Below are 12,990 nucleotides of genomic sequence, written 5' to 3' on the forward strand. Positions count from 1 at the left end.
AAGAACCGTCGGATTAAAGAACCTTCGGACTAAAGAACCGTCGGAATAAAGAACCTTCGGACTATAGAGCTTCCACCCATAGTTTAGTGTCATTAACTTAACGTTAAAATTGTACAATGTACATTCATTTTCAAAAGTGCTCGGGCTTTATGGGTCTTTGCCTCCCTTATATTACACCACATGAGGGGCTCTGCCCCTTCAAACCCTGATGATCGTTTCACCCATAGTCCCCCACTTTCGGCCACACCACTTTCAAATTTGTTCCGATGGGCCTGACCCACGCTACGTCACTGAGTACTCAAATGCAATTGCAAAAACTGATTTGAAGTTTGCATGTCCCTCGTGGTACACCGTAGCTTTGGATCAGAAATATAAACGTCACTCATGGTTGAAACTGAGTCTTCACGTCTTCACGAAGTCTGAATGTCCTCCTCTCATAACAGGCTCCGTAATGGTGAACAACTTACAGCCGTCTTTTCTGCAACTTTTCCGCTCGATATCATTCATCAGGCCACATAAATCGCATCTTTGTTTTCATTGCCGCTGTAAGAAAATACCGTAAAGTTTACATTAAATTATCGTGCAGTTATTTCGTCAACAAATGTCTGTAAAAATCATAATCCCAGCAAACACAAGACGTTGACAGAAAAAATTAAATGTCGGGTTACTTTAGGGTACATATTTATTATAGGGTATAAAACGTTTTTAATATTTAAAAAAAAATCCTTTAAAAGGAAATAGGGTGAGCAAATGAAAAATTGTCAAGAGAAGTTAAGATAAATGTATGAATGGGTAATAAGTAGGCCTATAACGCTTATTCATACGGTTTCAGAAAACGTTGTACATAAATAAATGTTTATTGAAAATGACAAAAAAATTTTGATGTGGCAGAAAAGATTTTATAATAACATTTTACATATAACATTGTTATACTATTTTGATGATATATATATTGAATCGACATGTCATAACGTAGGCCTATAATTTATATAACTTAATTGCGAAAAACGTTTCATACATGTTTACGTTTGCTGGGATTTGTAGGCTAAAATATCAGATTTTTACCATAACAGATAAAACTTCTCCAGTGATACAACAGCCTGGGCTATATTTTCTTATCAAAGTTTCAAAATCATTATGTATTTCCACAACATATTGGTTTTGATACAACTTAGGGAAAAGTTAAATTTGATATTTCGACATGATTTTCTAACTTTATCATGATTAACATAGCTTATTCCTAAAGCGTTAAAATATATAATTATTTTGTCCCAATAAAATATAATATTTGTTCATATGTTTATTTATTTTGTTCAACATTTCCTAAATAACGCAAAATATGTCAAAATTAAAACAAGCAGCCAATACCTGTACTCTTAAGCTCTGATTTAAGACCTTATTTGTTGAAATTGGTTGAGAATAAAAGAATCGGTTCTCTAAAACCTAATGAAGAAACGAAATCAAAAGTTGGCACTTTTGTGTTCTAATCAATGAAAACACGACGCTAGTTCTAATCAATGGAAGTACTGTGCTAGTTCTCTTGTTCGCGAACGCTTTGTGTACAAATCAATAGGGCATGCAATGGAGCAAACTGCAACATTTAAATTGGCATCTTCCTTGGGTTTTTGGATCGTTGTGTCTTTATTTCTTGAACAATTTCAACGAACGAGGTCTTAAATTCTAGCTAAAAGATACGCGGCTACTGGCAGCTGGTTCCAATTATGTCATATCGGGCTTTGGTTTAGATATACAGGGTGTGAACATAACTGGTACCCCCGAGCTGGTACCTTAATTCTTTGGCTTACTGTATTCCAATAGGCCTAGTAATAACTAATAATAATTATAATAAATTCTGGTATTAAAAAATCAATATAACATTATAAAATGTGTTTTTACATATTAAAATAAATTGTTTCCCGTATTGAGTGAAAAATATAAAGGAGAATACCGATGTTACCGCACAGTGGCGTAGCGTGGGTCATCATATTGGGGGAGGGGCACCGACCATGATTGGGGGGGGGGCAACGGGTCTGATGGGGGGGACAAGCTGTTTTTCGGCCATTTTCCTATGGGATTTTTTAAAATTTGAGATAAATTGGGAGGCACGTTCCCCACCCCGTGCCCCTATGACGCTACGCCACTGTTACCGCAGAGCTGCCACTTTACTACAACTCAAAAAGCCTGAATATTTGTGACAAACTGAAGGGCTGTAAGAATAATAGTGCTAATTGTAAAAAGATTTTTAAGTGTTCAACGTGAAATGTATACAATTTTCCCCCGGAATTTTTCTTGAAAGTTGCTACATGAATGCTCATCCTTAATATGTTATGAGTTTATGAGTTGCTCAGGTTATTCATGACTTTTATCAACGTTAAAACTAGATAATTCTGACTCATAACATAAACTATAATACTTTCAAATTGTTCAAAATAAAACTACCATCAAATGTCCATATTTTGGCCGATCCTTCATGTAATTATTTCGTGTAAGCTAATCCTAACTCTAACCCTAATCCTAACCCTAACCCTAAGTCTAATCCTAACCCCAACCCTAACCCTAATCCGAACCCTAACCTTAACCCTAACCCTAATTTCGTGTAAAATTACATGAAGGAATAACCCATATTTTACATCGAAAGTCCTTTTTACATCGAAGTCGATTTCTTTGATGTATATACGTTTTGGAAAATCCAAACGCCTGAATATGCTGAATGCCATTAAGGGGTGGGGTATGAACCTTTGGACAGTATTTATTGTGTGACATTAGAGCACATCAGACATATCGAATTGCATTCTGAATACAAAGAATGTCCTGATATCAAATAATTTTGATTTTTGAAATTCGCAATGTAATACACATTTTATGGCAAATGATTAAAAATGATATTTTTGATATTTAACAGTACTCGAAGTAAACTTTATAAATCTGATAATATGTACTTAAAGTGTATGTAGGTGGGATGAAAAGCCGACGATCAATTGAAAATTTTGACCTTTCGTATTGAAGATATGGATTTTTTTCCCAAAACACACAAAAAATTAGGTCTTTTTGGAAAACAATCCATATCTTCAATATGAAATGTCAACATTTTCAATTGATCGTCGGCTTTTCCTCCCAGCTACATACACTTTAAGAATATATCATTAGATTTATAAAATTTACTTCGAGGACTGTTATATATCAAAAATGTGAAAAATATCAAATTTTAATAATTTGTCATAAAATTTGTATTATATCGTAAATTTCAAAAATGAAAATTATTTGATATCAGAAAGACATTCTTCGTATTCAGAATGCAATTCGATATGTCTGATGTGCTCTCATGTCCCACAAAAAATACTGTCGAAACGCTCAAAACGCTCATTCCAGATCCCTTAAAGCCATATTGTAATATATCCATGCAAAATAGATAAGTATTTCTTTGGAATTTACTACCAGCGCCGATGTGGCCAATGCGTGTCACTCCATCGGTCGTGCTATAGTACGATCCTTTGATGTGATCCTTTGATTTGCTCCTATAATCCTTTAGTTAACACATAGGCTAGGCCTATAATTGAAATATTTTATATTATTTATATTATTTTAGATAATTGGTTATGAAATGTGTCACAGCATACAAAAAAAACCGCCCTAAGACGCATGTTTTTGCCATTTCAAATAGGTTTGGACTATGTTTTACTGGGCAAAACAGGATTTGCTTAAATTTTATCCAGGAATACCCACTTTTAGTTACTAATTTATTTGTTTTTTAAAAACCTTAAAAAACATTAAAATGCATGCTTGATTTTACATAATTTTGTTGGATTTCATGTAGTAGTATCAAAATAGGTGCTCTGCTCTTTTAGGCCAACGCTGATGCGAGATTTGGTAAAAATTGCGCAACGTTTACGTCAGTAGCGTATAGACAGGGGTCAAGAGTCCCACTGACAAAAAATGAAAGCGCCCTGACAAAAAAAAAAAAAAAAGAAAAGAAAAGAAAATCGGGCAGGCAAAGGAAAAGAAAAGGGACAAGAAGCCTTCCCACCAAAATTCACCCCGATCAAGGGCCAAAATAATATAAAATACGAAAACTTTGCGCGCTGTCCACCCGGGGCTGTCCACCAAAGTCCTTTTTTGGAAGCTCGAAGACTTTTGAGTTGTTTGATGATCATTTTTACATTTTCTAAAAAAACACATTGTAAACGGTTCCAAAAAAATAAGCCCCCCTAAGAATTTTTGTTATAATCCAAAAACGGCTTGATCAATTCTCTTGTGTTTGGAACATCTTCACCGAGAAATACACAGGGCCGTTCCTAGGGATTTTGCCGCCCTAGGCAAAACCTCTCCCTGCCGCCCCACCAAAGCATACCAAAAAAGTTACCCCTTGAAAACTCATCAGTTATTACATATTTGTATACTGCCCACGACCGTTTTCCTCAGTGGCGTGGGTTTCTTTTTGATATTGGGGGTGGGTGGAAAAAATTTCCTGAAGTATAGTGAATTCAGCACCTTTTGGTGACATAATAAGTTTATATATAGTACAAATGCGCGCGAAGCGCGCGTAAAATTTTGCCATTTTTAAGCTAAACTGTTGAAATATGGTGCAAAATGGAATAAATGCGCGCGAAGCGCGAAACAAATTGCACTTTTGGGACCGTAAAATGGCCAAATATGAGGTTAATTGTCAGAAACCCACATACAGGCGTCAAATTTTTTGGGATGATTGTATGCATGGTCCATCCCCCCTGGCAAAATATTGGGGGAGATTTATCCCCCCGCCCATCCTCCCGGGATATACTATACGCCTGTGGTTTCCTTCTTTTTTGTATTTTTTATCACACTTTTTGTTCTTCTTCGGCACTTAATGTTTTCTGTTTCGTTTCTCCTCTCTTCTATTTTTTTTCTTCTGATTTGCTTTTTCCTTCTGTTTTTTCACCGCCTATTTACATCTTCCTATCTCCGCCCATTTCTTCTTTCCTTTTCTCCGCCCATTTCTTCTTTCCTTTTCTCCGCCCGTGTCTTCTTTCCTTTTCTCTGCCCGGTTTATTTTCTTTTTCTCAGGTCCCCGTTTCCTTTTCCGCCCTGTTTTCTGTTTCCCCTTTCGACCATTTTTATTTTTCCTCCCATTTTTTCTTTTTGTCCGCCTTCATTTTTTTCTCCCCTTTTCTTTCTCCATTCCTTTTTTTTTTTCTTTTTTCGCCCTTTTTTTTTGGCGCCCCTCTGCGTTTGCCGCCCTAGGCGACCGCCTTACCTGGCCTAATGGTCGGAACGGCCCTGATTAGTTCATAGAAACCATCAAACACGATTTAATCGAATATTGCTGCATGAAAATATGTAATAATTTTACTTCAAATAATAATATATAACTGTTTACTACGAATATGTCTATTTGAATTTGGCAATTTTATTATTCTCAAATTTTTTATACCCAAAATGCCATAATGATTAATTCTAAATATTCCATGTAGTTTGTATTTTGATTAAAATTCATTTTAGTGCGATTGTAGCCTGAATTATTTTATTTATTTACGGAAAAGTAATTTTTATTTTTATTACAAAATTAATAGGAATTTTCAGATGCTGTTACCCCACGAATCCATCCGAGGTACCAAACCTTATTTGACTTTTTAAAGCATTTATTCTATTCTTTCGAACTAATGCAGTAATGTTAAATGACAGCCACTTTGGAAAGAGCTCGAAAAATTCTTTCTTAAAATTTGTAATAACCAAAATTTCTTCAAAGATATAAGTTAATAAAATTCTATTTTGCGTTCAAAGTCTTCACCCATTTATAGTCTATGTTGGGTCACACGTTAAATATTGAAAGATATTAAAGAAAGCAAAATTTTATGGCGTAACCGGTGAAAAGGCTCAAATTCGTGGGTAACATGCATTTGCACATTTAACACTTTATTTGGTCTAGCAAGAAAAGTTATTTTTCAATCCGATGGCACTTCCACCTAATGATTCATTCATAATGATCTTCTCATTTAGCTTCATTTGATAAGTCTAGAGTTGAAAAGGAAAACATTTTTAAAATGACCACCAGAGAGACTTTTGGCATGGCTGGCGGGCCTTCTTTTGCCTTGAATTGAACATATACATATATTTTTAGCTATTTTAAAGATAGATTTTCGTTTCTTTATCCATCTTTTTCTGCTTTTTATGGTATTTATTATTCCAGAAACTGTATATCGAGGGTACAGAACCAGAAAGCCGTAACAAATTGAATACATGAATACAAAAGCCACCTAAGTCCATGCGAAGTTATTTTGAGAGAAAAACCCGTGTATCATTTTAATTCCTTCAGTTAGATTTACCTGGTCAATATGGTAAGTTTTACGTGCAAATGAGTGGATTAACCTGTATTAGGTATGACGATTAGCATTTCAGGGACTTCGTGGGGTTCATTTTAAATTTTGGACTTAGGTGGTTTTTTGAATCATATACAATGACAACAATGTTAGAATGAGATTACCACTAGTAAGATAATACAAAATAAAGCACACAGGTATGTATAATGTTGATAAGCATTCTGCCATGTAATATAAACCACACACTTTCCTTTATTAAACCCATTTTTTGTTCAAAAGTCATTCTCTAGCAATGAATGTGTTACAAGTGGACTTTTATACATACTGGATTTCAATCAATGTGTTACAAGATTCAAATCATGGAATTGGATGATTCTTTCATACATGCTATTTTTCACATGCCCAATAGACACAGAGAATGAATTTGAGTTGTTCTTTTATGCATATGACAGGCCTATGTATAGCAACAATTTCCCATGCTTAACTCAATTTGGCCAAAGTATGGACTTAGGTGGCTTTTGTATTCATATATTCAATTACTAGCTCTCACAAAATGAGCATAAAATTGGCTCCTTGATTTGGTCTTCAAAAATCAATATTTCCTTCAGTATGTCTTTTGTTTTCTATTGAATTTTGTCATGATTAATGGATTTATGCATATATATCATTAGGAAAGGAATTTGGAGAAAATCTTCTGTTAATGAAATACTATGCTGAGCCACCAGCCTGGGTGGCTCACGCTCCATTAATTTCAGATGATTGAGCTCAGTAATACATCAAAGAATGTCTTCCAATTCATGAAAACAAATAGATAATCAGCTTATCGGATTAAAAGCTTAGAGGGAAGGTCTTGCTGCTCAGCGAGTGTTTGTAATTATCAGAAGGTTTTCTCCAAATTCATTCTCTAATGTGATGGATGGCCTAGATACATACACTTGAAGTACATATCATTGAAAGCCAAATAATTTATGAACAATATACACTACACATAAAACAATACTCCTACAAGGGATTTTCAACATATAGGAATCCAAACAATCAAGTACCAACATGCATAGCTTTGTCCTTGTATCACTTTTGGGTTTATAACAAAATGTTATCAAACCTCCACTGTGATTGGCAGGTGCATAAGGCATCTCTTTGTTAGCTGATAATACCCAGCCATTCAGCAAATGGCTAATAACTGACCTTGATAGGCTTGAATGAGTACTACAACAAAACCATCACACTCTAGGACCTGGTCAATCCATAATGCTACAGGGAGCACGGTACTTTAACAATGGATTGAAAGACTCATTTTTTGATTAGGCGCGGATTTTAAAAGTACAGCTCCTGTGCGTGTATAGCAAAAAAATGGAATAGAATGTTTGGAATTTTGTAACTAAAATACTAAAAGCATTTGGCAAAATGTGCTCTGACCAATTTATAAAGCATTTCATTAGCTTTAATTTGACATATTGCTTGACATGTTTGGAATTATGGTAAATCATTAAAAAATATTTATTAATTAATCAATTATGTCAATTAATTAAAAAAATTAATACAAATATGCAGATATTCTCTGACAGAATGGTAGGATTTGACAAGAGTCAATATTTCTTGTAAAAAAATCTCAGGCCGCTTATAAAGTTGTAGAGTCCTACACGGATTGTTTTTGCAAAATAATGAATAGTCACCAGACTATATAGACTAAAAAATAGACCCATTCAATGGTGGGGTCACATATGTCACAGGGGAAGTTACCCAAACTCCCAAACTCGCAAAGCTGCCCGACATGGCCACATTGAAAAATTTTCTGCAATTCGCGCTCACTTTACGCAGTCTGTGCGCAGGGTCAAGTAATTTTGAAAACTTTTGAGTTGAGACTATTATAATAGTTTCAGTTTTTGAGTGTGTTTTCAGCAACTTCAGGCTATTTTGAAAAAAAAATGTTAAGCAACTTTGTGAAACTTTGAATAACTTAATGAAATTTCGAGAATATGTTAAGGGCTGGGGTATGAACGTTTGGACAGTATTTATTTTGGGACATTAGAGCACATCAGACATATCGAATTGCATTCTGAATACGAAGAATGTCATTCTGATATCAAATAATTTTGATTTTTGAAATTCGCAATTTCATACACATTTTATGGCAAATCATTAAAAATTGATATTTTTGATATTTAACAGTACTTGAAGTAAACTTTATAAATCTGATGATTTATACTTAAAGTGTATGTATGTGGGATGAAAAGCCGACGATCAATTGAAAATTTTGACCTTTCGTATTGAAGATATGGATTTTTTTCCCCAAAACACCAAAAACAATTAGGTCTTTTTTGGGAAAAAATCCATATCATCAATATGAAAGGTCAAAATTTTCAATTGACTGTCGGCTTTTCCTCCCTGCTACATACACTTTAAGAATATATCATTAGATTTATATAGTTTACTTCGAGGACTGTTATATATCCAAATTTTGAAAAATATCAAATTTTTATAATTTGTCATAAAATTTGTATTATATTGTGATTTTCAAAAAATGAAAATTATTTGATATCAGAAAGACATGCTTCGTATTCATAATGCAATTCGATAGGTCTGAGGTGCTCTCATGTCCCACAAAAAAAACTGTCGAAACGCAATAAACGCTCATTTTATTAAGCAACTTTGGGAAACTTTATAAAATTTTGACAACTGGGCAACTTTCCTGTGTCATGGGGCCTGTTTAATATGATGAGAGTTGCGCATTTTAGGGTTCTCTTTTACACGTGGAACCTATTATTTTCCCCGAAAAAAAGATTTTAGGGTGTGTATGATTCATGAACTTACCATCATTTTCTATGAACATAACGTATGGTTTTGCACATAAAATGGATTTATAAATTCGGGATCTAAAATGGGCATGTCACAAATTGGCCTTAATTTATGGAATCGCCCAAATAGGCCTATACTGTGAAATAATGTTATTTCACAGTATAGGCCTATTTGGGCGATTCCATAAATTAAGGTTCACAGTGTTCACTGTAAAAGCGTGAATTGGGAATAACGATGATATAGTCAAGAAGAGACAAGTAATCCTCTTTCTGAAATAATTGTGCTTTGACATTGTTTGAAACACTCGATGAGAAAATGTTTCTACTTCGAAATACAACCTCAAGGGAAGCTAAACTGCAATCCAAATCCACTCACAAAAGATCCGCGTCATCAACATTACCATTATCTTTGTTATCCACATCTTTATACCATACTGTGCTTTTAACCGCTGTCTTTCAAAAATAATTATTAGAAATGGCTAGAAACTCGATCGTAACTTATCAAACTATACCAAAAATGTCATAATTTTTGGATAATATAATTATGCCGATGATAGCTAATGATGGTAATGTGATGAATTAAGGGGGTATTGCACCCCTTTGTTAAAATTTGTGACTATTTTTGCATTTTGCTCAAAAAATAATAACACACTGGTAACAAAAGTTACGTATATTATTAGGGCAAGGAATCCAATTACTACAATGAAATTTCAGTGACTCAAGACAAGCGGTTCAGTATTATAGGAAATGACTATGAGGTACATCCTATCGGTACCTTATTTTTTATCATAAATAAAGAACCGCTTGTCTTAGGTCACTGAAATTCCAGTGTAGTAATTGGATTCCTTGCCCCTATAATATACATAACTTTTGTTACCAGTGTGTTATTATTTTTTGAGCAAAAAAAAAAAGTTTTTGAGAAAAATGCAAAAATACACACACATCATTATCGAGGGGTGTAGTACCCCCTTAAGATTACAGGCTTACCTATTGTTCTTCTGTAACTGAGTAGGCACTAGCAGGTTAATTGAGTGTTCCAATCCCGATTACGATTCACGATATCGCCAGTGCAGTGATGAAAACTGTATACTGAAATGAAATAAATGGGATAGTTTGACATCAGATCTGGTTTTAGCACAGATATTGGAAAAAACTGTGGTTTTTAACTTTTAGTCACTGGACTTGTCTGGTTGACTCACATGGAGGTTATCAGTTTCCACTAGACAAGATAAAGTATTGCAAATGAAAACCTGTAGCTCTTTACCTGTCAAGGATCAGGAAAATGTAAAGAACAAGAAAAAACAAACCTTACCTTCTAAGCATTATTTTGTAAATTAAATCAAATACTGGAACTAAAATTTGCAACCTCCTTAGATTCGGTAACAGCAGTTAGTAGAATTGTGTCTTTCTCAAAAATGATAGTGGTAGGCCTAAGTATCACACCAAGCTTTCCATCACCAGCACTGACCAGTCCTTTTCGTTGCTTGTCAGAACATCAAATGAATGATTTGAAATCGACTCATCTCCCGCGCCGCAAAATCCAGATCGCGGGAATTTTTTTTTATCACATGACATGATTTATTACGGTTAGGATAAGTCTCACAACTTCCTCATTGACGCAAACGATCACGGTTGCCATTTTATGTATTATGGGTTTAGGCTATACGAAAACGTTACGTAACAGTAAAGGGTTCAATTATTCCGGACGGTTCCAAGTTGCAAACAGGATGAAATAATAAATGTTCTATTAACAAAAATTGTGTCAAGGCTAATTCAGGCATTTGATTGTTTATTTTAATTAATTAATTAATTAATTAATTAATTAATTAATTAATTAATTAATTAATTAATTAATTAATTAATTAATTAATTTTAATTAATTAATCTATTTATTTATTTATTTATTTATTTATTTATTTATTTATTTATTTATTTATTTATTTATTTATTTATTTATTTATTTATTTATTTATTTTTAAATTTATTTATTTATTTATTATTCTATCTAAGATACGCCAATGACACTGTCCTGATAGCTACATCTGAGTCAGATCTTCAACAAATAGTCAACAAAGTTGTGACTGAGAGTGAGAAGAAAGGACTGTTCATCAACTGCAAGAAAACTGAGTGTCTGGTAGTTACAAAGCAAAAGGATGTTCCTATCAGCAACATTAAAATCCATGAGGGTAATCTGAAGCAAGTTGATGGGTTTAGCTATCTGGGAAGCTGGATCACAACAGATGGGAGGTGTGACAGAGAAATCAATAGGAGAATTGCAATGGCAAAAGAGACATTCACAAGGATGAGCACCCTCCTTTGTAATTTGAATATCACCATGAGTACAAGACTCAGGGTCTTAGATTGCTATGTACTACCAATTCTGAAATATGGTTGCGAGAGATGGCTAGTCTCAAAGGCAATGGAAGATCGATTGCAAGCAACGGAAATGTGGTTCCTCAGACGAATGTTGAGGATCCCTTGGACTAGTCACACCACAAATGAAACAGTATTGCATAGAGCTGGCAGGCAACGGATGCTCCTGAGGAAGATCCGGAACTTGATTTCCTGGGCCCGAGGAAAGATGATCTTGAGTGTTTGTTTCTTACGGGGAAGATTAATGGAAGGAGAGACAGAGGGCGCCAGAGGACAACATATCTTCAGAGCAGGGCCCTGCTTCAGAGTATCGCAGCCTGGACGGGTGTGGATAACATCAAGCTGTTGAGATTGGCAAAGAACAGGATGGATTGGTATTCCATGGTCGCCCACGTCACTGGATATGGCACATAGAGAGAGAGAGAGAGATTATTCTATTTATTTATTTACAATATAATAACTAATTGAAAATTAACCATTTGAATCGACACCACCATTTGTCTTGAGAATAACTTGCATAATAATGTTGACGCTGCACTTTATTCTGAAGGGAGAAAGATTTTGCAATATATGACATAGTAGTAGGCTATTAATTAAAGGACCTAGTGCCTACACGTCAAAGTTAAATCATACCTATTTTTGACAGTCACTTCAACTTTAAAGCAATGCCAAACTTTATGAGAATGTTAACATTCTGATATCAGCTGGTATGATAGGCCTACTACATGTAGTAGTCGAATCATGCAGAATGCCGAGAAGCTATCTACTGCTGATATCATTGTGGATGAAGTAGGCCTTGCTATACACTACACGAGACTACTGCTGCAGCATTTTATGAATTAGCTATCTACTGCTTGTATGCAGTATTATGGATGAAGTTTATCAACTGCTGATTTCAATATGAATATCAAACTGAATAAAGCAGTTATCTGGCGACAAGATTGAAAGTGGTGGTCATTGGTGGTGGTGGGGGATGGGCAAAATTATCATTATTAGTCATTGATACGTCGCGCCATTTTAAAAATGAAGCCCCAATTGAAGCCAATTTCAATAATTCAATCGAAAGTTCAACATTTGCATATGATGGACGACTTTTTATCCCTGCTACATATCATTAGATTTAATCAGGGACAGGGGGCTGAGGGTGGACGAAGTCCATGTGCCCCGAGTGTTCAGGGGCCCCGTGCAAGCAAAGAGAAAATGAAATAAGCGCTGATTAAGGAGATGCTACAAGACATGGCCGAATTTACCTGGGCCAGGCCAAAACTTGGAGGCCAGGGGCGTGGCCAGCTTTCTTGGTCAGGGGGGGAAATAAAATAGCGCGCAAAAAGTTTATATTTTACACTATTTTGGCTCATGATCGGGTTAAATTTTCCTTTGCCCTCCAGATTTTCTCTTTCATTTTTTATCAGAGGGGCACTTTTTACTTTCATTTTTTTGTCTGCCCCCCCCCCTGGCTACGCTACTGTTGGAGGCCCCAAACTCACCGTGAGGAAGGAATGTGTAATCAAGAGGCCAAGTTTGGT

The sequence above is a fragment of the Amphiura filiformis genome, unplaced genomic scaffold (assembly GCF_039555335.1).
Source record: "Amphiura filiformis unplaced genomic scaffold, Afil_fr2py scaffold_21, whole genome shotgun sequence".
Taxonomy (NCBI): Eukaryota; Metazoa; Echinodermata; class Ophiuroidea; order Amphilepidida; family Amphiuridae; genus Amphiura; species Amphiura filiformis.